Below are 25,126 nucleotides of genomic sequence, written 5' to 3'. Positions count from 1 at the left end.
GAAAATGTGCTGCAAATTCTGCACACTTACTGAGCAGCCTCACAATTCTTCCTCCTGTGCAAACACACAACGCACACATTCTTACGACAGGACTTAACAGACAGCGCCAGTCATTAAGTTCATCATCCCTGCAATGCAACCAACATTCAAACACAGGTATTTCTCGCAACAGCTCGCATTTTGTCAGCTATCGGGTAACATTTTCTGTATTGTATTTCGAAAGCGCCTTTCATGACCGAACGACGTCCCAAGGCGCTTCACAGCCAATGAAGTATTGTAAAAGTGAAGGCACTGTTGCAATGTGGGGAACGCCGCAGCCAGTTTGCACACAGCAAGATCCCACAAACGGCAATGTGATCATGACCAGATAATCTGGTTTTGTCAGTGACGTTGATGTCGGAATAAATATTGAATGAAGGTTGTAACTGCTTCGTTCCAACGTGCACCTAATTACTGGTGTTGCCCTGTGGACCTGTATGCTGCAAAATCATTTCTCGAGAGTTTACCGTCTGCCACTTCAATGGCCTTGATTATTATCTTGCCCAAAGCAAAGTCACATTTCACTCACCGGTCACTAGTTCCAGAACGGAAACTGCTGCCAGTGGTAGCGTGGCCGAGCGGTCTAAGGCGCTGGATTAAGGCTCCAGTCTCTTCGGAGGCGTGGGTTCGAATCCCACCGCTGCCAGAATTTGTGGCGTGTAATATTTGCGCCCCTTCACCGCGAGCCATGAAGCAGTCGGCTCCCGCTGTGTTGTGATATGACTATTTTGGTGTGGAAAAGAGGTTGAGCTGAGAACGGTGCCTTCAGTTTGTTGGCAAACCGTTGAAGAGTTTGATGTTGCCACTTGTAAATTGAAGGCCAGTTCAACAGGCCTTTTGACGCTGGCTGCATTTGTGTGGGGAAAAATGTCACGTCAGAGGTGGGATTGCAACCCACGCCCCTAGAAAGGGACCGGAATTCGCCGACCTTTGGTCAGTTAAGGATTAACAGTCTTTGAGTCTGGCGCCTCACTCCACTCGGCCTTCCTGACACTATTGTGCCCTTGGCCGTAAGCATCAGTCTGAGCATTGAAAGGCCTCGGTCCACCAAGGCATCGACTCTGGCAACTTTCACATGCTAATACCTGACTTGTTTGGCTCTGGTGCCTTTTATACTGGCAAAATGTGTTAATGTCGGAAGTAAACATTGCAAGTAATTCCCTGCCTGAGGAACGGAGCAGATTTGAGCAGCCTTTGTGTGGAAGAAATCTCATTCTTTGACAGTGGTGCCCTTTTTCTGAGAACCACCACTGTCTGCAGTGGGATTGAAAGCCACAGTACGAGAAAGCAACGTGGAATTCAGCAACGCGGGAGGATAAAAATGTCATGCTTTGAGTCTGCTGCTTTTTAGTGTGGGAATGGGTTGAAAGGAGAAGTCTGATTTTAAACCCTATCCCCGAGAACAGGGTTAGAATGTGATAAGTTTAGAGAGCAAAACAAGTTGGTCTGTGGGCGGTGCGGTGCCTTTCGCTTATTGGCAAACGCCAATAGCGTTGAGGAGCTTGAGGTGACCACTTGCAAATTTAAAGCCAGTTGAGCAGGCTTTTTGACGCTGGCTGGCATTTGTCTGGATAAAAAGTTAATGTCAGAAGTGGGATTCGAACCCACGCCCCTAGAAAGGGACCAGAATACACCAACCTTTGGTAAGGTAAGGATTAACAGTCCTTGAGTCTGGCGCCTTAGACCACTCGGCCATCCTGACAATGGTCGTGCAGCAGCTGCAGGAAAATGTGCTGCAAATTCTGCACACTTACTGAGCAGCCTCACAATTCTTCCTCCTGTGCAAACACACAACGCACACATTCTTACGACAGGACTTAACAGGCAGCGCCAGTCATTAAGTTCATCATCCCTGCAATGCAACCAACATTCAAACACAGGTATTTCTCGCAACAGCTCGCATTTTGTCAGCTATCGGGTAACATTTTCTGTATTGTATTTCGAAAGCGCCTTTCATGACCGAACGACGTCCCAAGGCGCTTCACAGCCAATGAAGTATTGTAAAAGTGAAGGCACTGTTGCAATGTGGGGAACGCCGCAGCCAGTTTGCACACAGCAAGATCCCACAAACGGCAATGTGATCATGACCAGATAATCTGGTTTTGTCAGTGACGTTGATGTCGGAATAAATATTGAATGAAGGTTGTAACTGCTTCGTTCCAACGTGCACCTAATTACTGGTGTTGCCCTGTGGACCTGTATGCTGCAAAATCATTTCTCGAGAGTTTACCGTCTGCCACTTCAATGGCCTTGATTATTATCTTGCCCAAAGCAAAGTCACATTTCACTCACCGGTCACTAGTTCCAGAACGGAAACTGCTGCCAGTGGTAGCGTGGCCGAGCGGTCTAAGGCGCTGGATTAAGGCTCCAGTCTCTTCGGAGGCAGTGGCTTCGAATCCCACCGCTGCCAGAATTTGTGGCGTGTAATATTTGCGCCCCTTCACCGCGAGCCATGAAGCAGTCGGCTCCCGCTGTGTTGTGATATGACTATTTTGGTGTGGAAAAGAGGTTGAGCTGAGAACGGTGCCTTCAGTTTGTTGCCACTTGTAAATTGAAGGCCAGTTCAACAGGCCTTTTGACGCTGGCTGCATTTGTGTGGGGAAAAATGTCACGTCAGAGGTGGGATTGCAACCCACGCCCCTAGAAAGGGACCGGAATTCGCCGACCTTTGGTCAGTTAAGGATTAACAGTCTTTGAGTCTGGCGCCTCACTCCACTCGGCCTTCCTGACACTATTGTGCCCTTGGCCGTAAGCATCAGTCTGAGCATTGAAAGGCCTCGGTCCACCAAGGCATCGACTCTGGCAACTTTCACATGCTAATACCTGACTTGTTTGGCTCTGGTGCCTTTTATACTGGCAAAATGTGTTAATGTCGGAAGTAAACATTGCAAGTAATTCCCTGCCTGAGGAACGGAGCAGATTTGAGCAGCCTTTGTGTGGAAGAAATCTCATTCTTTGACAGTGGTGCCCTTTTTCTGAGAACCACCACTGTCTGCAGTGGGATTGAAAGCCACAGTACGAGAAAGCAACGTGGAATTCAGCAACGCGGGAGGATAAAAATGTCATGCTTTGAGTCTGCTGCTTTTTAGTGTGGGAATGGGTTGAAAGGAGAAGTCTGATTTTAAACCCTATCCCCGAGAACAGGGTTAGAATGTGATAAGTTTAGAGAGCAAAACAAGTTGGTCTGTGGGCGGTGCGGTGCCTTTCGCTTATTGGCAAACGCCAATAGCGTTGAGGAGCTTGAGGTGACCACTTGCAAATTTAAAGCCAGTTGAGCAGGCTTTTTGACGCTGGCTGGCATTTGTCTGGATAAAAAGTTAATGTCAGAAGTGGGATTCGAACCCACGCCCCTAGAAAGGGACCAGAATACACCAACCTTTGGTAAGGTAAGGATTAACAGTCCTTGAGTCTGGCGCCTTAGACCACTCGGCCATCCTGACAATGGTCGTGCAGCAGCTGCAGGAAAATGTGCTGCAAATTCTGCACACTTACTGAGCAGCCTCACAATTCTTCCTCCTGTGCAAACACACAACGCACACATTCTTACGACAGGACTTAACAGACAGCGCCAGTCATTAAGTTCATCATCCCTGCAATGCAACCAACATTCAAACACAGGTATTTCTCGCAACAGCTCGCATTTTGTCAGCTATCGGGTAACATTTTCTGTATTGTATTTCGAAAGCGCCTTTCATGACCGAACGACGTCCCAAGGCGCTTCACAGCCAATGAAGTATTGTAAAAGTGAAGGCACTGTTGCAATGTGGGGAACGCCGCAGCCAGTTTGCACACAGCAAGATCCCACAAACGGCAATGTGATCATGACCAGATAATCTGGTTTTGTCAGTGACGTTGATGTCGGAATAAATATTGAATGAAGGTTGTAACTGCTTCGTTCCAACGTGCACCTAATTACTGGTGTTGCCCTGTGGACCTGTATGCTGCAAAATCATTTCTCGAGAGTTTACCGTCTGCCACTTCAATGGCCTTGATTATTATCTTGCCCAAAGCAAAGTCACATTTCACTCACCGGTCACTAGTTCCAGAACGGAAACTGCTGCCAGTGGTAGCGTGGCCGAGCGGTCTAAGGCGCTGGATTAAGGCTCCAGTCTCTTCGGAGGCAGTGGCTTCGAATCCCACCGCTGCCAGAATTTGTGGCGTGTAATATTTGCGCCCCTTCACCGCGAGCCATGAAGCAGTCGGCTCCCGCTGTGTTGTGATATGACTATTTTGGTGTGGAAAAGAGGTTGAGCTGAGAACGGTGCCTTCAGTTTGTTGCCACTTGTAAATTGAAGGCCAGTTCAACAGGCCTTTTGACGCTGGCTGCATTTGTGTGGGGAAAAATGTCACGTCAGAGGTGGGATTGCAACCCACGCCCCTAGAAAGGGACCGGAATTCGCCGACCTTTGGTCAGTTAAGGATTAACAGTCTTTGAGTCTGGCGCCTCACTCCACTCGGCCTTCCTGACACTATTGTGCCCTTGGCCGTAAGCATCAGTCTGAGCATTGAAAGGCCTCGGTCCACCAAGGCATCGACTCTGGCAACTTTCACATGCTAATACCTGACTTGTTTGGCTCTGGTGCCTTTTATACTGGCAAAATGTGTTAATGTCGGAAGTAACATTGCAAGTAATTCCCTGCCTGAGGAACGGAGCAGATTTGAGCAGCCTTTGTGTGGAAGAAATCTCATTCTTTGACAGTGGTGCCCTTTTTCTGAGAACCACCACTGTCTGCAGTGGGATTGAAAGCCACAGTACGAGAAAGCAACGTGGAATTCAGCAACGCGGGAGGATAAAAATGTCATGCTTTGAGTCTGCTGCTTTTTAGTGTGGGAATGGGTTGAAAGGAGAAGTCTGATTTTAAACCCTATCCCCGAGAACAGGGTTAGAATGTGATAAGTTTAGAGAGCAAAACAAGTTGGTCTGTGGGCGGTGCGGTGCCTTTCGCTTATTGGCAAACGCCAATAGCGTTGAGGAGCTTGAGGTGACCACTTGCAAATTTAAAGCCAGTTGAGCAGGCTTTTTGACGCTGGCTGGCATTTGTCTGGATAAAAAGTTAATGTCAGAAGTGGGATTCGAACCCACGCCCCTAGAAAGGGACCAGAATACACCAACCTTTGGTAAGGTAAGGATTAACAGTCCTTGAGTCTGGCGCCTTAGACCACTCGGCCACCCTGACAATGGTCGTGTAGCAGCTGCAGGAAAATGTGCTGCAAATTCTGCACACTTACTGAGCAGCCTCACAATTCTTCCTCCTGTGCAAACACACAACGCACACATTCTTACGACAGGACTTAACAGGCAGCGCCAGTCATTAAGTTCATCATCCCTGCAATGCAACCAACATTCAAACACAGGTATTTCTCGCAACAGCTCGCATTTTGTCAGCTATCGGGTAACATTTTCTGTATTGTATTTCGAAAGCGCCTTTCATGACCGAACGACGTCCCAAGGCGCTTCACAGCCAATGAAGTATTGTAAAAGTGAAGGCACTGTTGCAATGTGGGGAACGCCGCAGCCAGTTTGCACACAGCAAGATCCCACAAACGGCAATGTGATCATGACCAGATAATCTGGTTTTGTCAGTGACGTTGATGTCGGAATAAATATTGAATGAAGGTTGTAACTGCTTCGTTCCAACGTGCACCTAATTACTGGTGTTGCCCTGTGGACCTGTATGCTGCAAAATCATTTCTCGAGAGTTTACCGTCTGCCACTTCAATGGCCTTGATTATTATCTTGCCCAAAGCAAAGTCACATTTCACTCACCGGTCACTAGTTCCAGAACGGAAACTGCTGCCAGTGGTAGCGTGGCCGAGCGGTCTAAGGCGCTGGATTAAGGCTCCAGTCTCTTCGGAGGCGTGGGTTCGAATCCCACCGCTGCCAGAATTTGTGGCGTGTAATATTTGCGCCCCTTCACCGCGAGCCATGAAGCAGTCGGCTCCCGCTGTGTTGTGATATGACTATTTTGGTGTGGAAAAGAGGTTGAGCTGAGAACGGTGCCTTCAGTTTGTTGGCAAACCGTTGAAGAGTTTGATGTTGCCACTTGTAAATTGAAGGCCAGTTCAACAGGCCTTTTGACGCTGGCTGCATTTGTGTGGGGAAAAATGTCACGTCAGAGGTGGGATTGCAACCCACGCCCCTAGAAAGGGACCGGAATTCGCCGACCTTTGGTCAGTTAAGGATTAACAGTCTTTGAGTCTGGCGCCTCACTCCACTCGGCCTTCCTGACACTATTGTGCCCTTGGCCGTAAGCATCAGTCTGAGCATTGAAAGGCCTCGGTCCACCAAGGCATCGACTCTGGCAACTTTCACATGCTAATACCTGACTTGTTTGGCTCTGGTGCCTTTTATACTGGCAAAATGTGTTAATGTCGGAAGTAAACATTGCAAGTAATTCCCTGCCTGAGGAACGGAGCAGATTTGAGCAGCCTTTGTGTGGAAGAAATCTCATTCTTTGACAGTGGTGCCCTTTTTCTGAGAACCACCACTGTCTGCAGTGGGATTGAAAGCCACAGTACGAGAAAGCAACGTGGAATTCAGCAACGCGGGAGGATAAAAATGTCATGCTTTGAGTCTGCTGCTTTTTAGTGTGGGAATGGGTTGAAAGGAGAAGTCTGATTTTAAACCCTATCCCCGAGAACAGGGTTAGAATGTGATAAGTTTAGAGAGCAAAACAAGTTGGTCTGTGGGCGGTGCGGTGCCTTTCGCTTATTGGCAAACGCCAATAGCGTTGAGGAGCTTGAGGTGACCACTTGCAAATTTAAAGCCAGTTGAGCAGGCTTTTTGACGCTGGCTGGCATTTGTCTGGATAAAAAGTTAATGTCAGAAGTGGGATTCGAACCCACGCCCCTAGAAAGGGACCAGAATACACCAACCTTTGGTAAGGTAAGGATTAACAGTCCTTGAGTCTGGCGCCTTAGACCACTCGGCCATCCTGACAATGGTCGTGCAGCAGCTGCAGGAAAATGTGCTGCAAATTCTGCACACTTACTGAGCAGCCTCACAATTCTTCCTCCTGTGCAAACACACAACGCACACATTCTTACGACAGGACTTAACAGGCAGCGCCAGTCATTAAGTTCATCATCCCTGCAATGCAACCAACATTCAAACACAGGTATTTCTCGCAACAGCTCGCATTTTGTCAGCTATCGGGTAACATTTTCTGTATTGTATTTCGAAAGCGCCTTTCATGACCGAACGACGTCCCAAGGCGCTTCACAGCCAATGAAGTATTGTAAAAGTGAAGGCACTGTTGCAATGTGGGGAACGCCGCAGCCAGTTTGCACACAGCAAGATCCCACAAACGGCAATGTGATCATGACCAGATAATCTGGTTTTGTCAGTGACGTTGATGTCGGAATAAATATTGAATGAAGGTTGTAACTGCTTCGTTCCAACGTGCACCTAATTACTGGTGTTGCCCTGTGGACCTGTATGCTGCAAAATCATTTCTCGAGAGTTTACCGTCTGCCACTTCAATGGCCTTGATTATTATCTTGCCCAAAGCAAAGTCACATTTCACTCACCGGTCACTAGTTCCAGAACGGAAACTGCTGCCAGTGGTAGCGTGGCCGAGCGGTCTAAGGCGCTGGATTAAGGCTCCAGTCTCTTCGGAGGCGTGGGTTCGAATCCCACCGCTGCCAGAATTTGTGGCGTGTAATATTTGCGCCCCTTCACCGCGAGCCATGAAGCAGTCGGCTCCCGCTGTGTTGTGATATGACTATTTTGGTGTGGAAAAGAGGTTGAGCTGAGAACGGTGCCTTCAGTTTGTTGGCAAACCGTTGAAGAGTTTGATGTTGCCACTTGTAAATTGAAGGCCAGTTCAACAGGCCTTTTGACGCTGGCTGCATTTGTGTGGGGAAAAATGTCACGTCAGAGGTGGGATTGCAACCCACGCCCCTAGAAAGGGACCGGAATTCGCCGACCTTTGGTCAGTTAAGGATTAACAGTCTTTGAGTCTGGCGCCTCACTCCACTCGGCCTTCCTGACACTATTGTGCCCTTGGCCGTAAGCATCAGTCTGAGCATTGAAAGGCCTCGGTCCACCAAGGCATCGACTCTGGCAACTTTCACATGCTAATACCTGACTTGTTTGGCTCTGGTGCCTTTTATACTGGCAAAATGTGTTAATGTCGGAAGTAAACATTGCAAGTAATTCCCTGCCTGAGGAACGGAGCAGATTTGAGCAGCCTTTGTGTGGAAGAAATCTCATTCTTTGACAGTGGTGCCCTTTTTCTGAGAACCACCACTGTCTGCAGTGGGATTGAAAGCCACAGTACGAGAACGCAACGTGGAATTCAGCAACGCGGGAGGATAAAAATGTCATGCTTTGAGTCTGCTGCTTTTTAGTGTGGGAATGGGTTGAAAGGAGAAGTCTGATTTTAAACCCTATCCCCGAGAACAGGGTTAGAATGTGATAAGTTTAGAGAGCAAAACAAGTTGGTCTGTGGGCGGTGCGGTGCCTTTCGCTTATTGGCAAACGCCAATAGCGTTGAGGAGCTTGAGGTGACCACTTGCAAATTTAAAGCCAGTTGAGCAGGCTTTTTGACGCTGGCTGGCATTTGTCTGGATAAAAAGTTAATGTCAGAAGTGGGATTCGAACCCACGCCCCTAGAAAGGGACCAGAATACACCAACCTTTGGTAAGGTAAGGATTAAAAGTCCTTGAGTCTGGCGCCTTAGACCACTCGGCCATCCTGACAATGGTCGTGCAGCAGCTGCAGGAAAATGTGCTGCAAATTCTGCACACTTACTGAGCAGCCTCACAATTCTTCCTCCTGTGCAAACACACAACGCACACATTCTTACGACAGGACTTAACAGGCAGCGCCAGTCATTAAGTTCATCATCCCTGCAATGCAACCAACATTCAAACACAGGTATTTCTCGCAACAGCTCGCATTTTGTCAGCTATCGGGTAACATTTTCTGTATTGTATTTCGAAAGCGCCTTTCATGACCGAACGACGTCCCAAGGCGCTTCACAGCCAATGAAGTATTGTAAAAGTGAAGGCACTGTTGCAATGTGGGGAACGCCGCAGCCAGTTTGCACACAGCAAGATCCCACAAACGGCAATGTGATCATGACCAGATAATCTGGTTTTGTCAGTGATGTTGATGTCGGAATAAATATTGAATGAAGGTTGTAACTGCTTCGTTCCAACGTGCACCTAATTACTGGTGTTGCCCTGTGGACCTGTATGCTGCAAAATCATTTCTCGAGAGTTTACCGTCTGCCACTTCAATGGCCTTGATTATTATCTTGCCCAAAGCAAAGTCACATTTCACTCACCGGTCACTAGTTCCAGAACGGAAACTGCTGCCAGTGGTAGCGTGGTCGAGCGGTCTAAGGCGCTGGATTAAGGCTCCAGTCTCTTCGGAGGCGTGAGTTCGAATCCCACCGCTGCCAGAATTTGTGGCGTGTAATATTTGCGCCCCTTCACCGCGAGCCATGAAGCAGTCGGCTCCCGCTGTGTTGTGATATGACTATTTTGGTGTGGAAAAGAGGTTGAGCTGAGAACGGTGCCTTCAGTTTGTTGGCAAACCGTTGAAGAGTTTGATGTTGCCACTTGGAAATTGAAGGCCAGTTCAACAGGCCTTTTGACGCTGGCTGCATTTGTGTGGGGAAAAATGTCACGTCAGAGGTGGGATTGCAACCCACGCCCCTAGAAAGGGACCGGAATTCGCCGACCTTTGGTCAGTTAAGGATTAACAGTCTTTGAGTCTGGCGCCTCACTCCACTCGGCCTTCCTGACACTATTGTGCCCTTGGCCGTAAGCATCAGTCTGAGCATTGAAAGGCCTCGGTCCACCAAGGCATCGACTCTGGCAACTTTCACATGCTAATACCTGACTTGTTTGGCTCTGGTGCCTTTTATACTGGCAAAATGTGTTAATGTCGGAAGTAAACATTGCAAGTAATTCCCTGCCTGAGGAACGTAGCAGATTTGAGCAGCCTTTGTGTGGAAGAAATCTCATTCTTTGACAGTGGTGCCCTTTTTCTGAGAACCACCACTGTCTGCAGTGGGATTGAAAGCCACAGTACGAGAAAGCAACGTGGAATTCAGCAACGCGGGAGGATAAAAATGTCATGCTTTGAGTCTGCTGCTTTTTAGTGTGGGAATGGGTTGAAAGGAGAAGTCTGATTTTAAACCCTATCCCCGAGAACAGGGTTAGAATGTGATAAGTTTAGAGAGCAAAACAAGTTGGTCTGTGGGCGGTGCGGTGCCTTTCGCTTATTGGCAAACGCCAATAGCGTTGAGGAGCTTGAGGTGACCACTTGCAAATTTAAAGCCAGTTGAGCAGGCTTTTTGACGCTGGCTGGCATTTGTCTGGATAAAAAGTTAATGTCAGAAGTGGGATTCGAACCCACGCCCCTAGAAAGGGACCAGAATACACCAACCTTTGGTAAGGTAAGGATTAACAGTCCTTGAGTCTGGCGCCTTAGACCACTCGGCCATCCTGACAATGGTCGTGCAGCAGCTGCAGGAAAATGTGCTGCAAATTCTGCACACTTACTGAGCAGCCTCACAATTCTTCCTCCTGTGCAAACACACAACGCACCCATTCTTACGACAGGACTTAACAGGCAGCGCCAGTCATTAAGTTCATCATCCCTGCAATGCAACCAACATTCAAACACAGGTATTTCTCGCAACAGCTCGCATTTTGTCAGCTATCGGGTAACATTTTCTGTATTGTATTTCGAAAGCGCCTTTCATGACCGAACGACGTCCCAAGGCGCTTCACAGCCAATGAAGTATTGTAAAAGTGAAGGCACTGTTGCAATGTGGGGAACGCCGCAGCCAGTTTGCACACAGCAAGATCCCACAAACGGCAATGTGATCATGACCAGATAATCTGGTTTTGTCAGTGACGTTGATGTCGGAATAAATATTGAATGAAGGTTGTAACTGCTTCGTTCCAACGTGCACCTAATTACTGGTGTTGCCCTGTGGACCTGTATGCTGCAAAATCATTTCTCGAGAGTTTACCGTCTGCCACTTCAATGGCCTTGATTATTATCTTGCCCAAAGCAAAGTCACATTTCACTCACCGGTCACTAGTTCCAGAACGGAAACTGCTGCCAGTGGTAGCGTGGCCGAGCGGTCTAAGGCGCTGGATTAAGGCTCCAGTCTCTTCGGAGGCGTGGGTTCGAATCCCACCGCTGCCAGAATTTGTGGCGTGTAATATTTGCGCCCCTTCACCGCGAGCCATGAAGCAGTCGGCTCCCGCTGTGTTGTGATATGACTATTTTGGTGTGGAAAAGAGGTTGAGCTGAGAACGGTGCCTTCAGTTTGTTGGCAAACCGTTGAAGAGTTTGATGTTGCCACTTGTAAATTGAAGGCCAGTTCAACAGGCCTTTTGACGCTGGCTGCATTTGTGTGGGGAAAAATGTCACGTCAGAGGTGGGATTGCAACCCACGCCCCTAGAAAGGGACCGGAATTCGCCGACCTTTGGTCAGTTAAGGATTAACAGTCTTTGAGTCTGGCGCCTCACTCCACTCGGCCTTCCTGACACTATTGTGCCCTTGGCCGTAAGCATCAGTCTGAGCATTGAAAGGCCTCGGTCCACCAAGGCATCGACTCTGGCAACTTTCACATGCTAATACCTGACTTGTTTGGCTCTGGTGCCTTTTATACTGGCAAAATGTGTTAATGTCGGAAGTAAACATTGCAAGTAATTCCCTGCCTGAGGAACGGAGCAGATTTGAGCAGCCTTTGTGTGGAAGAAATCTCATTCTTTGACAGTGGTGCCCTTTTTCTGAGAACCACCACTGTCTGCAGTGGGATTGAAAGCCACAGTACGAGAAAGCAACGTGGAATTCAGCAACGCGGGAGGATAAAAATGTCATGCTTTGAGTCTGCTGCTTTTTAGTGTGGGAATGGGTTGAAAGGAGAAGTCTGATTTTAAACCCTATCCCCGAGAACAGGGTTAGAATGTGATAAGTTTAGAGAGCAAAACAAGTTGGTCTGTGGGCGGTGCGGTGCCTTTCGCTTATTGGCAAACGCCAATAGCGTTGAGGAGCTTGAGGTGACCACTTGCAAATTTAAAGCCAGTTGAGCAGGCTTTTTGACGCTGGCTGGCATTTGTCTGGATAAAAAGTTAATGTCAGAAGTGGGATTCGAACCCACGCCCCTAGAAAGGGACCAGAATACTCCAACCTTTGGTAAGGTAAGGATTAAAAGTCCTTGAGTCTGGCGCCTTAGACCACTCGGCCATCCTGACAATGGTCGTGCAGCAGCTGCAGGAAAATGTGCTGCAAATTCTGCACACTTACTGAGCAGCCTCACAATTCTTCCTCCTGTGCAAACACACAACGCACACATTCTTACGACAGGACTTAACAGGCAGCGCCAGTCATTAAGTTCATCATCCCTGCAATGCAACCAACATTCAAACACAGGTATTTCTCGCAACAGCTCGCATTTTGTCAGCTATCGGGTAACATTTTCTGTATTGTATTTCGAAAGCGCCTTTCATGACCGAACGACGTCCCAAGGCGCTTCACAGCCAATGAAGTATTGTAAAAGTGAAGGCACTGTTGCAATGTGGGGAACGCCGCAGCCAGTTTGCACACAGCAAGATCCCACAAACGGCAATGTGATCATGACCAGATAATCTGGTTTTGTCAGTGATGTTGATGTCGGAATAAATATTGAATGAAGGTTGTAACTGCTTCGTTCCAACGTGCACCTAATTACTGGTGTTGCCCTGTGGACCTGTATGCTGCAAAATCATTTCTCGAGAGTTTACCGTCTGCCACTTCAATGGCCTTGATTATTATCTTGCCCAAAGCAAAGTCACATTTCACTCACCGGTCACTAGTTCCAGAACGGAAACTGCTGCCAGTGGTAGCGTGGTCGAGCGGTCTAAGGCGCTGGATTAAGGCTCCAGTCTCTTCGGAGGCGTGAGTTCGAATCCCACCGCTGCCAGAATTTGTGGCGTGTAATATTTGCGCCCCTTCACCGCGAGCCATGAAGCAGTCGGCTCCCGCTGTGTTGTGATATGACTATTTTGGTGTGGAAAAGAGGTTGAGCTGAGAACGGTGCCTTCAGTTTGTTGGCAAACCGTTGAAGAGTTTGATGTTGCCACTTGGAAATTGAAGGCCAGTTCAACAGGCCTTTTGACGCTGGCTGCATTTGTGTGGGGAAAAATGTCACGTCAGAGGTGGGATTGCAACCCACGCCCCTAGAAAGGGACCGGAATTCGCCGACCTTTGGTCAGTTAAGGATTAACAGTCTTTGAGTCTGGCGCCTCACTCCACTCGGCCTTCCTGACACTATTGTGCCCTTGGCCGTAAGCATCAGTCTGAGCATTGAAAGGCCTCGGTCCACCAAGGCATCGACTCTGGCAACTTTCACATGCTAATACCTGACTTGTTTGGCTCTGGTGCCTTTTATACTGGCAAAATGTGTTAATGTCGGAAGTAAACATTGCAAGTAATTCCCTGCCTGAGGAACGTAGCAGATTTGAGCAGCCTTTGTGTGGAAGAAATCTCATTCTTTGACAGTGGTGCCCTTTTTCTGAGAACCACCACTGTCTGCAGTGGGATTGAAAGCCACAGTACGAGAAAGCAACGTGGAATTCAGCAACGCGGGAGGATAAAAATGTCATGCTTTGAGTCTGCTGCTTTTTAGTGTGGGAATGGGTTGAAAGGAGAAGTCTGATTTTAAACCCTATCCCCGAGAACAGGGTTAGAATGTGATAAGTTTAGAGAGCAAAACAAGTTGGTCTGTGGGCGGTGCGGTGCCTTTCGCTTATTGGCAAACGCCAATAGCGTTGAGGAGCTTGAGGTGACCACTTGCAAATTTAAAGCCAGTTGAGCAGGCTTTTTGACGCTGGCTGGCATTTGTCTGGATAAAAAGTTAATGTCAGAAGTGGGATTCGAACCCACGCCCCTAGAAAGGGACCAGAATACACCAACCTTTGGTAAGGTAAGGATTAACAGTCCTTGAGTCTGGCGCCTTAGACCACTCGGCCATCCTGACAATGGTCGTGCAGCAGCTGCAGGAAAATGTGCTGCAAATTCTGCACACTTACTGAGCAGCCTCACAATTCTTCCTCCTGTGCAAACACACAACGCACCCATTCTTACGACAGGACTTAACAGGCAGCGCCAGTCATTAAGTTCATCATCCCTGCAATGCAACCAACATTCAAACACAGGTATTTCTCGCAACAGCTCGCATTTTGTCAGCTATCGGGTAACATTTTCTGTATTGTATTTCGAAAGCGCCTTTCATGACCGAACGACGTCCCAAGGCGCTTCACAGCCAATGAAGTATTGTAAAAGTGAAGGCACTGTTGCAATGTGGGGAACGCCGCAGCCAGTTTGCACACAGCAAGATCCCACAAACGGCAATGTGATCATGACCAGATAATCTGGTTTTGTCAGTGACGTTGATGTCGGAATAAATATTGAATGAAGGTTGTAACTGCTTCGTTCCAACGTGCACCTAATTACTGGTGTTGCCCTGTGGACCTGTATGCTGCAAAATCATTTCTCGAGAGTTTACCGTCTGCCACTTCAATGGCCTTGATTATTATCTTGCCCAAAGCAAAGTCACATTTCACTCACCGGTCACTAGTTCCAGAACGGAAACTGCTGCCAGTGGTAGCGTGGCCGAGCGGTCTAAGGCGCTGGATTAAGGCTCCAGTCTCTTCGGAGGCGTGGGTTCGAATCCCACCGCTGCCAGAATTTGTGGCGTGTAATATTTGCGCCCCTTCACCGCGAGCCATGAAGCAGTCGGCTCCCGCTGTGTTGTGATATGACTATTTTGGTGTGGAAAAGAGGTTGAGCTGAGAACGGTGCCTTCAGTTTGTTGGCAAACCGTTGAAGAGTTTGATGTTGCCACTTGGAAATTGAAGGCCAGTTCAACAGGCCTTTTGACGCTGGCTGCATTTGTGTGGGGAAAAATGTCACGTCAGAGGTGGGATTGCAACCCACGCCCCTAGAAAGGGACCGGAATTCGCCGACCTTTGGTCAGTTAAGGATTAACAGTCTTTGAGTCTGGCGCCTCACTCCACTCGGCCTTCCTGACACTATTGTGCCCTTGGCCGTAAGCATCAGTCTGAGCATTGAAAGGCCTCGGTCCACCAAGGCATCGACTCTGGCAACTTTCACATGCTAATACCTGACTTGTTTGGCTCTGGTGCCTTTTATACTGGCAAAATGTGTTAATGTCGGAAGTAAACATTGCAAGTAATTCCCTGCCTGAGGAACGTAGCAGATTTGAGCAGCCTTTGTGTGGAAGAAATCTCATTCTTTGACAGTGGTGCCCTTTTTCTGAGAACCACCACTGTCTGCAGTGGGATTGAAAGCCACAGTACGAGAAAGCAACGTGGAATTCAGCAACGCGGGAGGATAAAAATGTCATGCTTTGAGTCTGCTGCTTTTTAGTGTGGGAATGGGTTGAAAGGAGAAGTCTGATTTTAAACCCTATCCCCGAGAACAGGGTTAGAATGTGATAAGTTTAGAGAGCAAAACAAGTTGGTCTGTGGGCGGTGCGGTGCCTTTCGCTTATTGGCAAACGCCAATAGCGTTGAGGAGCTTGAGGTGACCACTTGCAAATTTAAAGCCAGTTGAGCAGGCTTTTTGACGCTGGCTGGCATTTGTCTGGATAAAAAGTTAATGTCAGAAGTGGGATTCGAACCCACGCCCCTAGAAAGGGACCAGAATACACCAACCTTTGGTAAGGTAAGGATTAACAGTCCTTGAGTCTGGCGCCTTAGACCACTCGGCCATCCTGACAATGGTCGTGCAGCAGCTGCAGGAAAATGTGCTGCAAATTCTGCACACTTACTGAGCAGCCTCACAATTCTTCCTCCTGTGCAAACACACAACGCACACATTCTTACGACAGGACTTAACAGGCAGCGCCAGTCATTAAGTTCATCATCCCTGCAATGCAACCAACATTCAAACACAGGTATTTCTCGCAACAGCTCGCATTTTGTCAGCTATCGGGTAACATTTTCTGTATTGTATTTCGAAAGCGCCTTTCATGACCGAACGACGTCCCAAGGCGCTTCACAGCCAATGAAGTATTGTAAAAGTGAAGGCACTGTTGCAATGTGGGGAACGCCGCAGCCAGTTTGCACACAGCAAGATCCCACAAACGGCAATGTGATCATGACCAGATAATCTGGTTTTGTCAGTGATGTTGATGTCGGAATAAATATTGAATGAAGGTTGTAACTGCTTCGTTCCAACGTGCACCTAATTACTGGTGTTGCCCTGTGGACCTGTATGCTGCAAAATCATTTCTCGAGAGTTTACCGTCTGCCACTTCAATGGCCTTGATTATTATCTTGCCCAAAGCAAAGTCACATTTCACTCACCGGTCACTAGTTCCAGAACGGAAACTGCTGCCAGTGGTAGCGTGGCCGAGCGGTCTAAGGCGCTGGATTAAGGCTCCAGTCTCTTCGGAGGCGTGGGTTCGAATCCCACCGCTGCCAGAATTTGTGGCGTGTAATATTTGCGCCCCTTCACCGCGAGCCATGAAGCAGTCGGCTCCCGCTGTGTTGTGATATGACTATTTTGGTGTGGAAAAGAGGTTGAGCTGAGAACGGTGCCTTCAGTTTGTTGGCAAACCGTTGAAGAGTTTGATGTTGCCACTTGGAAATTGAAGGCCAGTTCAACAGGCCTTTTGACGCTGGCTGCATTTGTGTGGGGAAAAATGTCACGTCAGAGGTGGGATTGCAACCCACGCCCCTAGAAAGGGACCGGAATTCGCCGACCTTTGGTCAGTTAAGGATTAACAGTCTTTGAGTCTGGCGCCTCACTCCACTCGGCCTTCCTGACACTATTGTGCCCTTGGCCGTAAGCATCAGTCTGAGCATTGAAAGGCCTCGGTCCACCAAGGCATCGACTCTGGCAACTTTCACATGCTAATACCTGACTTGTTTGGCTCTGGTGCCTTTTATACTGGCAAAATGTGTTAATGTCGGAAGTAAACATTGCAAGTAATTCCCTGCCTGAGGAACGTAGCAGATTTGAGCAGCCTTTGTGTGGAAGAAATCTCATTCTTTGACAGTGGTGCCCTTTTTCTGAGAACCACCACTGTCTGCAGTGGGATTGAAAGCCACAGTACGAGAAAGCAACGTGGAATTCAGCAACGCGGGAGGATAAAAATGTCATGCTTTGAGTCTGCTGCTTTTTAGTGTGGGAATGGGTTGAAAGGAGAAGTCTGATTTTAAACCCTATCCCCGAGAACAGGGTTAGAATGTGATAAGTTTAGAGAGCAAAACAAGTTGGTCTGTGGGCGGTGCGGTGCCTTTCGCTTATTGGCAAACGCCAATAGCGTTGAGGAGCTTGAGGTGACCACTTGCAAATTTAAAGCCAGTTGAGCAGGCTTTTTGACGCTGGCTGGCATTTGTCTGGATAAAAAGTTAATGTCAGAAGTGGGATTCGAACCCACGCCCCTAGAAAGGGACCAGAATACACCAACCTTTGGTAAGGTAAGGATTAACAGTCCTTGAGTCTGGCGCCTTAGACCACTCGGCCATCCTGACAATGGTCGTGCAGCAGCTGCAGGAAAATGTGCTGCAAATTCTGCACACTTACTGAGCAGCCTCACAATTCTTCCTCCTGTGCAAACACACAACGCACACATTCTTACGACAGGACTTAACAGGCAGCGCCAGTCATTAAGTTCATCATCCCTGCAATGCAACCAACATTCAAACACAGGTATTTCTCGCAACAGCTCGCATTTTGTCAGCTATCGGGTAACATTTTCTGTATTGTATTTCGAAAGCGCCTTTCATGACCGAACGACGTCCCAAGGCGCTTCACAGCCAATGAAGTATTGTAAAAGTGAAGGCACTGTTGCAATGTGGGGAACGCCGCAGCCAGTTTGCACACAGCAAGATCCCACAAACGGCAATGTGATCATGACCAGATAATCTGGTTTTGTCAGTGATGTTGATGTCGGAATAAATATTGAATGAAGGTTGTAACTGCTTCGTTCCAACGTGCACCTAATTACTGGTGTTGCCCTGTGGACCTGTATGCTGCAAAATCATTTCTCGAGAGTTTACCGTCTGCCACTTCAATGGCCTTGATTATTATCTTGCCCAAAGCAAAGTCACATTTCACTCACCGGTCACTAGTTCCAGAACGGAAACTGCTGCCAGTGGTAGCGTGGCCGAGCGGTCTAAGGCGCTGGATTAAGGCTCCAGTCTCTTCGGAGGCGTGGGTTCGAATCCCACCGCTGCCAGAATTTGTGGCGTGTAATATTTGCGCCCCTTCACCGCGAGCCATGAAGCAGTCGGCTCCCGCTGTGTTGTGATATGACTATTTTGGTGTGGAAAAGAGGTTGAGCTGAGAACGGTGCCTTCAGTTTGTTGGCAAACCGTTGAAGAGTTTGATGTTGCCACTTGTAAATTGAAGGCCAGTTCAACAGGCCTTTTGACGCTGGCTGCATTTGTGTGGGGAAAAATGTCACGTCAGAGGTGGGATTGCAACCCACGCCCCTAGAAAGGGACCGGAATTCGCCGACCTTTGGTCAGTTAAGGATTAACAGTCTTTGAGTCTGGCGCCTCACTCCACTCGGCCTTCCTGACACTATTGTGCCCTTGGCCGTAAGCATCAGTCTGAGCATTGAAAGGCCTCGGTCCACAAAGGCATCGACTCTGGCAACTTTCACATGCTAATACCTGACTTGTTTGGCTCTGGTGCCTTTTATACTGGCAAAATGTGTTAATGTCGGAAGTAAACATTGCAAGTAATTCCCTGCCTGAGGAACGTAGCAGATTTGAGCAGCCTTTGTGTGGAAGAAATCTCATTCTTTGACAGTGGTGCCCTTTTTCTGAGAACCACCACTGTCTGCAGTGGGATTGAAAGCCACAGTACGAGAAAGCAACGTGGAATTCAGCAACGCGGGAGGATAAAAATGTCATGCTTTGAGTCTGCTGCTTTTTAGTGTGGGAATGGGTTGAAAGGAGAAGTCTGATTTTAAACCCTATCCCCGAGAACAGGGTTAGAATGTGATAAGTTTAGAGAGCAAAACAAGTTGGTCTGTGGGCGGTGCGGTGCCTTTCGCTTATTGGCAAACGCCAATAGCGTTGAGGAGCTTGAGGTGACCACTTGCAAATTTAAAGCCAGTTGAGCAGGCTTTTTGACGCTGGCTGGCATTTGTCTGGATAAAAAGTTAATGTCAGAAGTGGGATTCGAACCCACGCCCCTAGAAAGGGACCAGAATACACCAACCTTTGGTAAGGTAAGGATTAACAGTCCTTGAGTCTGGCGCCTTAGACCACTCGGCCATCCTGACAATGGTCGTGTAGCAGCTGCAGGAAAATGTGCTGCAAATTCTGCACACTTACTGAGCAGCCTCACAATTCTTCCTCCTGTGCAAACACACAACGCACACATTCTTACGACAGGACTTAACAGGCAGCGCCAGTCATTAAGTTCATCATCCCTGCAATGCAACCAACATTCAAACACAGGTATTTCTCGCAACAGCTCGCATTTTGTCAGCTATCGGGTAACATTTTCTGTATTGTATTTCGAAAGCGCCTTTCATGACCGAACGACGTCCCAAGGCGCTTCACAGCCAATGAAGTATTGTAAAAGTGAAGGCACTGTTGCAATGTGGGGAACGCCGCAGCCAGTTTGCACACAGCAAGATCCCACAAACGGCAATGTGATCATGACCAGATAATCTGGTTTTGTCAGTGACGTTGATGTCGGAATAAATATTGAATGAAGGTTGTAACTGCTTCGTTCCAACGTGCACCTAATTACTGGTGTTGCCCTGTGGACCTGTATGCTGCAAAATCATTTCTCGAGAGTTTACCGTCTGCCACTTCAATGGCCTTGATTATTATCTTGCCCAAAGCAAAGTCACATTTCACTCACCGGTCACTAGTTCCAGAACGGAAACTGCTGCCAGTGGTAGCGTGGCCGAGCGGTCTAAGGCGCTGGATTAAGGCTCCAGTCTCTTCGGAGGCGTGGGTTCGAATCCCACCGCTGCCAGAATTTGTGGCGTGTAATATTTGCGCCCCTTCACCGCGAGCCATGAAGCAGTCGGCTCCCGCTGTGTTGTGATATGACTATTTTGGTGTGGAAAAGAGGTTGAGCTGAGAACGGTGCCTTCAGTTTGTTGGCAAACCGTTGAAGAGTTTGATGTTGCCACTTGTAAATTGAAGGCCAGTTCAACAGGCCTTTTGACGCTGGCTGCATTTGTGTGGGGAAAAATGTCACGTCAGAGGTGGGATTGCAACCCACGCCCCTAGAAAGGGACCGGAATTCGCCGACCTTTGGTCAGTTAAGGATTAACAGTCTTTGAGTCTGGCGCCTCACTCCACTCGGCCTTCCTGACACTATTGTGCCCTTGGCCGTAAGCATCAGTCTGAGCATTGAAAGGCCTCGGTCCACCAAGGCATCGACTCTGGCAACTTTCACATGCTAATACCTGACTTGTTTGGCTCTGGTGCCTTTTATACTGGCAAAATGTGTTAATGTCGGAAGTAAACATTGCAAGTAATTCCCTGCCTGAGGAACGGAGCAGATTTGAGCAGCCTTTGTGTGGAAGAAATCTCATTCTTTGACAGTGGTGCCCTTTTTCTGAGAACCACCACTGTCTGCAGTGGGATTGAAAGCCACAGTACGAGAAAGCAACGTGGAATTCAGCAACGCGGGAGGATAAAAATGTCATGCTTTGAGTCTGCTGCTTTTTAGTGTGGGAATGGGTTGAAAGGAGAAGTCTGATTTTAAACCCTATCCCCGAGAACAGGGTTAGAATGTGATAAGTTTAGAGAGCAAAACAAGTTGGTCTGTGGGCGGTGCGGTGCCTTTCGCTTATTGGCAAACGCCAATAGCGTTGAGGAGCTTGAGGTGACCACTTGCAAATTTAAAGCCAGTTGAGCAGGCTTTTTGACGCTGGCTGGCATTTGTCTGGATAAAAAGTTAATGTCAGAAGTGGGATTCGAACCCACGCCCCTAGAAAGGGACCAGAATACACCAACCTTTGGTAAGGTAAGGATTAACAGTCCTTGAGTCTGGCGCCTTAGACCACTCGGCCATCCTGACAATGGTCGTGCAGCAGCTGCAGGAAAATGTGCTGCAAATTCTGCACACTTACTGAGCAGCCTCACAATTCTTCCTCCTGTGCAAACACACAACGCACACATTCTTACGACAGGACTTAACAGACAGCGCCAGTCATTAAGTTCATCATCCCTGCAATGCAACCAACATTCAAACACAGGTATTTCTCGCAACAGCTCGCATTTTGTCAGCTATCGGGTAACATTTTCTGTATTGTATTTCGAAAGCGCCTTTCATGACCGAACGACGTCCCAAGGCGCTTCACAGCCAATGAAGTATTGTAAAAGTGAAGGCACTGTTGCAATGTGGGGAACGCCGCAGCCAGTTTGCACACAGCAAGATCCCACAAACGGCAATGTGATCATGACCAGATAATCTGGTTTTGTCAGTGATGTTGATGTCGGAATAAATATTGAATGAAGGTTGTAACTGCTTCGTTCCAACGTGCACCTAATTACTGGTGTTGCCCTGTGGACCTGTATGCTGCAAAATCATTTCTCGAGAGTTTACCGTCTGCCACTTCAATGGCCTTGATTATTATCTTGCCCAAAGCAAAGTCACATTTCACTCACCGGTCACTAGTTCCAGAACGGAAACTGCTGCCAGTGGTAGCGTGGCCGAGCGGTCTAAGGCGCTGGATTAAGGCTCCAGTCTCTTCGGAGGCGTGGGTTCGAGTCCCACCGCTGCCAGAATTTGTGGCGTGTAATATTTGCGCCCCTTCACCGCGAGCCATGAAGCAGTCGGCTCCCGCTGTGTTGTGATATGACTATTTTGGTGTGGAAAAGAGGTTGAGCTGAGAACGGTGCCTTCAGTTTGTTGGCAAACCGTTGAAGAGTTTGATGTTGCCACTTGTAAATTGAAGGCCAGTTCAACAGGCCTTTTGACGCTGGCTGCATTTGTGTGGGGAAAAATGTCACGTCAGAGGTGGGATTGCAACCCACGCCCCTAGAAAGGGACCGGAATTCGCCGACCTTTGGTCAGTTAAGGATTAACAGTCTTTGAGTCTGGCGCCTCACTCCACTCGGCCTTCCTGACACTATTGTGCCCTTGGCCGTAAGCATCAGTCTGAGCATTGAAAGGCCTCGGTCCACCAAGGCATCGACTCTGGCAACTTTCACATGCTAATACCTGACTTGTTTGGCTCTGGTGCCTTTTATACTGGCAAAATGTGTTAATGTCGGAAGTAACATTGCAAGTAATTCCCTGCCTGAGGAACGGAGCAGATTTGAGCAGCCTTTGTGTGGAAGAAATCTCATTCTTTGACAGTGGTGCCCTTTTTCTGAGAACCACCACTGTCTGCAGTGGGATTGAAAGCCACAGTACGAGAAAGCAACGTGGAATTCAGCAACGCGGGAGGATAAAAATGTCATGCTTTGAGTCTGCTGCTTTTTAGTGTGGGAATGGGTTGAAAGGAGAAGTCTGATTTTAAACCCTATCCCCGAGAACAGGGTTAGAATGTGATAAGTTTAGAGAGCAAAACAAGTTGGTCTGTGGGCGGTGCGGTGCCTTTCGCTTATTGGCAAACGCCAATAGCGTTGCGGAGCTTGAGGTGACCACTTGCAAATTTAAAGCCAGTTGAGCAGGCTTTTTGACGCTGGCTGGCATTTGTCTGGATAAAAAGTTAATGTCAGAAGTGGGATTCGAACCCACGCCCCTAGAAAGGGACCAGAATACACCAACCTTTGGTAAGGTAAGGATTAACAGTCCTTGAGTCTGGCGCCTTAGACCACTCGGCCATCCTGACAATGGTCGTGCAGCAGCTGCAGGAAAATGTGCTGCAAATTCTGCACACTTACTGAGCAGCCTCACAATTCTTCCTCCTGTGCAAACACACAACGCACACATTCTTACGACAGGACTTAACAGGCAGCGCCAGTCATTAAGTTCATCATCCCTGCAATGCAACCAACATTCAAACACAGGTATTTCTCGCAACAGCTCGCATTTTGTCAGCTATCGGGTAACATTTTCTGTATTGTATTTCGAAAGCGCCTTTCATGACCGAACGACGTCCCAAGGCGCTTCACAGCCAATGAAGTATTGTAAAAGTGAAGGCACTGTTGCAATGTGGGGAACGCCGCAGCCAGTTTGCACACAGCAAGATCCCACAAACGGCAATGTGATCATGACCAGATAATCTGGTTTTGTCAGTGATGTTGATGTCGGAATAAATATTGAATGAAGGTTGTAACTGCTTCGTTCCAACGTGCACCTAATTACTGGTGTTGCCCTGTGGACCTGTATGCTGCAAAATCATTTCTCGAGAGTTTACCGTCTGCCACTTCAATGGCCTTGATTATTATCTTGCCCAAAGCAAAGTCACATTTCACTCACCGGTCACTAGTTCCAGAACGGAAACTGCTGCCAGTGGTAGCGTGGCCGAGCGGTCTAAGGCGCTGGATTAAGGCTCCAGTCTCTTCGGAGGCAGTGGGTTCGAATCCCACCGCTGCCAGAATTTGTGGCGTGTAATATTTGCGCCCCTTCACCGCGAGCCATGAAGCAGTCGGCTCCCGCTGTGTTGTGATATGACTATTTTGGTGTGGAAAAGAGGTTGAGCTGAGAACGGTGCCTTCAGTTTGTTTGCAAACCGTTGAAGAGTTTGATGTTGCCACTTGTAAATTGAAGGCCAGTTCAACAGGCCTTTTGACGCTGGCTGCATTTGTGTGGGGAAAAATGTCACGTCAGAGGTGGGATTGCAACCCACGCCCCTAGAAAGGGACCGGAATTCGCCGACCTTTGGTCAGTTAAGGATTAACAGTCTTTGAGTCTGGCGCCTCACTCCACTCGGCCTTCCTGACACTATTGTGCCCTTGGCCGTAAGCATCAGTCTGAGCATTGAAAGGCCTCGGTCCACCAAGGCATCGACTCTGGCAACTTTCACATGCTAATACCTGACTTGTTTGGCTCTGGTGCCTTTTATACTGGCAAAATGTGTTAATGTCGGAAGTAACATTGCAAGTAATTCCCTGCCTGAGGAACGGAGCAGATTTGAGCAGCCTTTGTGTGGAAGAAATCTCATTCTTTGACAGTGGTGCCCTTTTTCTGAGAACCACCACTGTCTGCAGTGGGATTGAAAGCCACAGTACGAGAAAGCAACGTGGAATTCAGCAACGCGGGAGGATAAAAATGTCATGCTTTGAGTCTGCTGCTTTTTAGTGTGGGAATGGGTTGAAAGGAGAAGTCTGATTTTAAACCCTATCCCCGAGAACAGGGTTAGAATGTGATAAGTTTAGAGAGCAAAACAAGTTGGTCTGTGGGCGGTGCGGTGCCTTTCGCTTATTGGCAAACGCCAATAGCGTTGCGGAGCTTGAGGTGACCACTTGCAAATTTAAAGCCAGTTGAGCAGGCTTTTTGACGCTGGCTGGCATTTGTCTGGATAAAAAGTTAATGTCAGAAGTGGGATTCGAACCCACGCCCCTAGAAAGGGACCAGAATACACCAACCTTTGGTAAGGTAAGGATTAACAGTCCTTGAGTCTGGCGCCTTAGACCACTCGGCCATCCTGACAATGGTCGTGCAGCAGCTGCAGGAAAATGTGCTGCAAATTCTGCACACTTACTGAGCAGCCTCACAATTCTTCCTCCTGTGCAAACACACAACGCACACATTCTTACGACAGGACTTAACAGGCAGCGCCAGTCATTAAGTTCATCATCCCTGCAATGCAACCAACATTCAAACACAGGTATTTCTCGCAACAGCTCGCATTTTGTCAGCTATCGGGTAACATTTTCTGTATTGTATTTCGAAAGCGCCTTTCATGACCGAACGACGTCCCAAGGCGCTTCACAGCCAATGAAGTATTGTAAAAGTGAAGGCACTGTTGCAATGTGGGGAACGCCGCAGCCAGTTTGCACACAGCAAGATCCCACAAACGGCAATGTGATCATGACCAGATAATCTGGTTTTGTCAGTGATGTTGATGTCGGAATAAATATTGAATGAAGGTTGTAACTGCTTCGTTCCAACGTGCACCTAATTACTGGTGTTGCCCTGTGGACCTGTATGCTGCAAAATCATTTCTC

General features: G+C 48.2%; 28 non-coding genes across 28 annotated transcripts; 14 read left to right on the top strand and 14 right to left on the bottom strand.

Moving 5' to 3' along the window:
- Positions 1–603: 603 nt before the first annotated feature.
- Positions 604–685, top strand: trnal-aag (transfer RNA leucine (anticodon AAG)). Its single transcript has one exon. It is a non-coding gene; the product is annotated as a tRNA-Leu (tRNA).
- Positions 686–1,622: 937 nt separating this feature from the next.
- On the bottom strand, positions 1,623–1,741 carry trnal-caa (transfer RNA leucine (anticodon CAA)). Its single transcript has 2 exons — positions 1,704–1,741; positions 1,623–1,668 (listed from the first exon to the last, which is right to left on the bottom strand). It is a non-coding gene; the product is annotated as a tRNA-Leu (tRNA).
- Positions 1,742–2,366: 625 nt separating this feature from the next.
- On the top strand, positions 2,367–2,449 carry trnal-aag (transfer RNA leucine (anticodon AAG)). Its single transcript has one exon. It is a non-coding gene; the product is annotated as a tRNA-Leu (tRNA).
- A 911-nt stretch (positions 2,450–3,360) lies between these two features.
- trnal-caa (transfer RNA leucine (anticodon CAA)) lies at positions 3,361–3,479 on the bottom strand. Its single transcript has 2 exons — positions 3,442–3,479; positions 3,361–3,406 (listed from the first exon to the last, which is right to left on the bottom strand). It is a non-coding gene; the product is annotated as a tRNA-Leu (tRNA).
- Positions 3,480–4,104: 625 nt separating this feature from the next.
- trnal-aag (transfer RNA leucine (anticodon AAG)) lies at positions 4,105–4,187 on the top strand. Its single transcript has one exon. It is a non-coding gene; the product is annotated as a tRNA-Leu (tRNA).
- Positions 4,188–5,097: 910 nt separating this feature from the next.
- trnal-caa (transfer RNA leucine (anticodon CAA)) lies at positions 5,098–5,216 on the bottom strand. Its single transcript has 2 exons — positions 5,179–5,216; positions 5,098–5,143 (listed from the first exon to the last, which is right to left on the bottom strand). It is a non-coding gene; the product is annotated as a tRNA-Leu (tRNA).
- A 625-nt stretch (positions 5,217–5,841) lies between these two features.
- trnal-aag (transfer RNA leucine (anticodon AAG)) lies at positions 5,842–5,923 on the top strand. Its single transcript has one exon. It is a non-coding gene; the product is annotated as a tRNA-Leu (tRNA).
- Positions 5,924–6,860: 937 nt separating this feature from the next.
- On the bottom strand, positions 6,861–6,979 carry trnal-caa (transfer RNA leucine (anticodon CAA)). The gene is made up of 2 exons: positions 6,942–6,979; positions 6,861–6,906 (listed from the first exon to the last, which is right to left on the bottom strand). It is a non-coding gene; the product is annotated as a tRNA-Leu (tRNA).
- Positions 6,980–7,604: 625 nt separating this feature from the next.
- trnal-aag (transfer RNA leucine (anticodon AAG)) lies at positions 7,605–7,686 on the top strand. Its single transcript has one exon. It is a non-coding gene; the product is annotated as a tRNA-Leu (tRNA).
- Positions 7,687–8,623: 937 nt separating this feature from the next.
- trnal-caa (transfer RNA leucine (anticodon CAA)) lies at positions 8,624–8,742 on the bottom strand. Its single transcript has 2 exons — positions 8,705–8,742; positions 8,624–8,669 (listed from the first exon to the last, which is right to left on the bottom strand). It is a non-coding gene; the product is annotated as a tRNA-Leu (tRNA).
- A 625-nt stretch (positions 8,743–9,367) lies between these two features.
- Positions 9,368–9,449, top strand: trnal-aag (transfer RNA leucine (anticodon AAG)). Its single transcript has one exon. It is a non-coding gene; the product is annotated as a tRNA-Leu (tRNA).
- Positions 9,450–10,386: 937 nt separating this feature from the next.
- trnal-caa (transfer RNA leucine (anticodon CAA)) lies at positions 10,387–10,505 on the bottom strand. Its single transcript has 2 exons — positions 10,468–10,505; positions 10,387–10,432 (listed from the first exon to the last, which is right to left on the bottom strand). It is a non-coding gene; the product is annotated as a tRNA-Leu (tRNA).
- Positions 10,506–11,130: 625 nt separating this feature from the next.
- On the top strand, positions 11,131–11,212 carry trnal-aag (transfer RNA leucine (anticodon AAG)). Its single transcript has one exon. It is a non-coding gene; the product is annotated as a tRNA-Leu (tRNA).
- A 937-nt stretch (positions 11,213–12,149) lies between these two features.
- Positions 12,150–12,268, bottom strand: trnal-caa (transfer RNA leucine (anticodon CAA)). The gene is made up of 2 exons: positions 12,231–12,268; positions 12,150–12,195 (listed from the first exon to the last, which is right to left on the bottom strand). It is a non-coding gene; the product is annotated as a tRNA-Leu (tRNA).
- A 625-nt stretch (positions 12,269–12,893) lies between these two features.
- trnal-aag (transfer RNA leucine (anticodon AAG)) lies at positions 12,894–12,975 on the top strand. The gene has a single exon. It is a non-coding gene; the product is annotated as a tRNA-Leu (tRNA).
- Positions 12,976–13,912: 937 nt separating this feature from the next.
- On the bottom strand, positions 13,913–14,031 carry trnal-caa (transfer RNA leucine (anticodon CAA)). Its single transcript has 2 exons — positions 13,994–14,031; positions 13,913–13,958 (listed from the first exon to the last, which is right to left on the bottom strand). It is a non-coding gene; the product is annotated as a tRNA-Leu (tRNA).
- Positions 14,032–14,656: 625 nt separating this feature from the next.
- trnal-aag (transfer RNA leucine (anticodon AAG)) lies at positions 14,657–14,738 on the top strand. The gene has a single exon. It is a non-coding gene; the product is annotated as a tRNA-Leu (tRNA).
- A 937-nt stretch (positions 14,739–15,675) lies between these two features.
- trnal-caa (transfer RNA leucine (anticodon CAA)) lies at positions 15,676–15,794 on the bottom strand. The gene is made up of 2 exons: positions 15,757–15,794; positions 15,676–15,721 (listed from the first exon to the last, which is right to left on the bottom strand). It is a non-coding gene; the product is annotated as a tRNA-Leu (tRNA).
- Positions 15,795–16,419: 625 nt separating this feature from the next.
- On the top strand, positions 16,420–16,501 carry trnal-aag (transfer RNA leucine (anticodon AAG)). The gene has a single exon. It is a non-coding gene; the product is annotated as a tRNA-Leu (tRNA).
- Positions 16,502–17,438: 937 nt separating this feature from the next.
- Positions 17,439–17,557, bottom strand: trnal-caa (transfer RNA leucine (anticodon CAA)). Its single transcript has 2 exons — positions 17,520–17,557; positions 17,439–17,484 (listed from the first exon to the last, which is right to left on the bottom strand). It is a non-coding gene; the product is annotated as a tRNA-Leu (tRNA).
- A 625-nt stretch (positions 17,558–18,182) lies between these two features.
- Positions 18,183–18,264, top strand: trnal-aag (transfer RNA leucine (anticodon AAG)). Its single transcript has one exon. It is a non-coding gene; the product is annotated as a tRNA-Leu (tRNA).
- A 937-nt stretch (positions 18,265–19,201) lies between these two features.
- On the bottom strand, positions 19,202–19,320 carry trnal-caa (transfer RNA leucine (anticodon CAA)). The gene is made up of 2 exons: positions 19,283–19,320; positions 19,202–19,247 (listed from the first exon to the last, which is right to left on the bottom strand). It is a non-coding gene; the product is annotated as a tRNA-Leu (tRNA).
- Positions 19,321–19,945: 625 nt separating this feature from the next.
- Positions 19,946–20,027, top strand: trnal-aag (transfer RNA leucine (anticodon AAG)). The gene has a single exon. It is a non-coding gene; the product is annotated as a tRNA-Leu (tRNA).
- A 937-nt stretch (positions 20,028–20,964) lies between these two features.
- Positions 20,965–21,083, bottom strand: trnal-caa (transfer RNA leucine (anticodon CAA)). The gene is made up of 2 exons: positions 21,046–21,083; positions 20,965–21,010 (listed from the first exon to the last, which is right to left on the bottom strand). It is a non-coding gene; the product is annotated as a tRNA-Leu (tRNA).
- Positions 21,084–21,708: 625 nt separating this feature from the next.
- trnal-aag (transfer RNA leucine (anticodon AAG)) lies at positions 21,709–21,790 on the top strand. The gene has a single exon. It is a non-coding gene; the product is annotated as a tRNA-Leu (tRNA).
- Positions 21,791–22,726: 936 nt separating this feature from the next.
- Positions 22,727–22,845, bottom strand: trnal-caa (transfer RNA leucine (anticodon CAA)). Its single transcript has 2 exons — positions 22,808–22,845; positions 22,727–22,772 (listed from the first exon to the last, which is right to left on the bottom strand). It is a non-coding gene; the product is annotated as a tRNA-Leu (tRNA).
- A 625-nt stretch (positions 22,846–23,470) lies between these two features.
- On the top strand, positions 23,471–23,553 carry trnal-aag (transfer RNA leucine (anticodon AAG)). Its single transcript has one exon. It is a non-coding gene; the product is annotated as a tRNA-Leu (tRNA).
- Positions 23,554–24,489: 936 nt separating this feature from the next.
- trnal-caa (transfer RNA leucine (anticodon CAA)) lies at positions 24,490–24,608 on the bottom strand. The gene is made up of 2 exons: positions 24,571–24,608; positions 24,490–24,535 (listed from the first exon to the last, which is right to left on the bottom strand). It is a non-coding gene; the product is annotated as a tRNA-Leu (tRNA).
- Between the last annotated feature and the right edge of the window lie 518 nt (positions 24,609–25,126).

Source organism: Pristiophorus japonicus, chromosome 8, assembly GCF_044704955.1.
Source record: "Pristiophorus japonicus isolate sPriJap1 chromosome 8, sPriJap1.hap1, whole genome shotgun sequence".
NCBI lineage: Eukaryota > Metazoa > Chordata > Chondrichthyes > Pristiophoridae > Pristiophorus > Pristiophorus japonicus.
This window is presented reverse-complemented; position numbering and strand designations above follow the sequence as displayed.